The sequence below is a fragment of the Priapulus caudatus genome, unplaced genomic scaffold, assembly GCF_000485595.1.
Source record: "Priapulus caudatus unplaced genomic scaffold, Priapulus_caudatus-5.0.1 Scaffold65, whole genome shotgun sequence".
In the NCBI taxonomy this organism is placed as follows: Eukaryota; Metazoa; Priapulida; class Priapulimorpha; order Priapulimorphida; family Priapulidae; genus Priapulus; species Priapulus caudatus.
In genome coordinates, this window is record NW_014577126.1 from 408395 (window position 1) to 410669 (window position 2275).

Sequence of the window (2275 nt, forward strand, 5' to 3'; positions counted from 1 at the left end):
CGACGTCCAGTGATGCGCTGTGGGGGGCGGGTGCCTGCGGTGGCTGTGTGCGTACGTGCGTGTGCAGCTGTGCGCTGCTGCGTTGCGTGTGACGTGCTGCGTCGTGCGTGTGGTGTACGTGTGCGTGTGCGCTGTGCGGTGTGCGTGTGCGTGTGCGTGTGGAATGCTGTACGTGTGTGCGCGCGTGTGCGCGCGCGTGCTGTGTATGTGTGTGTTGTGCGTGTATGTGTGTGTGTGTGTGTGTGTGTGTGTGTGCTGTGTGTGTGTGTGTGTGTGTAGTCGTGTTGTGTGTGCTGTGTGTGTTGGTGTCTAACTGTGTGCGGTACATGTAGCTCCTCCTTTCACCACTCTTCACGCATCGAGACCGAACCTCCTACCCAAGATACCTGTTCTTATTGCCTACCCTTACTCAACTTCCCTACCCTGAAGTGTCTCCCATCCAACGCCTGCCCTGCAGTCGTCACAGAGACACTGGTATTTTAGCTTCACATCGCATGCATTGTTGGTCTCAACGTGGACATCGTTTATCGTTTGGTGCTGTGCCAACATGTAAGAGTTTTACACCGCGCCACGCACCCTATACGGACCCCAAGCATGTAAGAGTTTTACAACCCCGCCCACGGCACCCTATACGGGACCTCAGCATGTAAGTAGTTTTACACCCCACGCCCACCACTATACGGGACCCAGCATGTAAGAGTTTTACACCTGACCCACGCACCCTATACGGCAGCCCAGCATGTAAGAGTTTCAACTGCCACGCACCCTATACGGACACGCCAGCATAGTAAGCAGTTTTACACCCGCCACGCACCCTATATAACGGACCCCAGCAGTGTAGAGTTTTACACGCCAATCACGGCCGTATACACGGACCCGCAGCAGTGTAAGAGTTTTACACACGCCGCACTCACCCTATACGGGACCCCGAAACCATGTAAGAGTTTTTACACCTGGCCACGCACCTATACGGACCTCAAGCATGTAAGAGTTTTTTAGCACCTGCCACGCACCCTATACGGGACCTCAGCATGTAGAGTTTTACATACCCGCCTACTATATGTCTAGCCCTATCACGCTGTACGGACCGCGTCCAGCATGTAAGAGTTTTAACACCTGCACGCACCCTATACGGACCCCAGCATGTAAGAGTTTTAGCACCCGCCACTCACCTATGACGGACCTCAGCAGTAGAGTTTACACGCTGCCACGCACCCTCATACGGACCCAGCATGTAAGAGTTTTACACTCTAGGCCACACACCTATAGCGGACCCAGCATGTAAGAGTTTTACACCCGCCACACAACCCCTATACGGACCTCAGCATGGTAAGAGTTTTACACTGCCACCACCCTATATGCGGACCCCAGCATGTAAGTTTACACCCGCCACGCGCCCTATACGGACCTCAGCACTGTAAGAGTTTACACCCGCCACTCAGCCCTATACGGACGGCTGCAGCATGGTAATGAAGTTTTACACCGCCACGCACCCTATACGGACCCAGCATGCTAAGAGTTTTACAACCCGCGCAGGCACCTATACCGGACGGCTCAGCATGATTAAGCAGTTTTCCACCCGCCACGCACCCGTATCACGCGCACGCTCAAGCATGATAAGAGTTTTACACTGCCCGCACGCCTAGTACGGACCTCAGCATCGTAAGAGTTTCACCTGCCCGACACATTCTATACGGAACCCGAGCATGTAAGAGTTTTAACAACCCGCCACGACCCTATACGGACCCCAGCATGTAAGAGTTTTACACCGGCCACGCAACGCCTATAAGCGACCCCGAGCATGGTAAGAGTTTACAACCTGCCACGCACCGCTTACTATACGGACCTCAGCACTGGTAAGCCAGGTTTTACACCCGCCACGCCACCCTATTACGGAGCCTCAGCATTGTAAGAGTTTTACACCCGCCACCACCCTATACGGACCCTGCAGCCATGTAGAGTTTTTATCACCTGCCACGCAGCCCTATTACCGGACCTCAGCAATGTAAGAGTTTTTACACACTCCCGCACACCCGCACCCTATGAACGGACCCAGCATGTAAGAGTTTTACAGCGCCGCCTACGCACTCCTATACGGACCCCAGCATGCTAAACACCCTATACGGACCTCAGCATGTAAGAGTTTTACACCCGCCACGCACCCTATACGGACCCCAGCATGTAAGAGTTTTACACCTGCCACGCACCCTATACGGACCCCAGCATGTAAGAGTTTTACACCCGCCACGCACCCTATACGGACCTCAGCATGTAA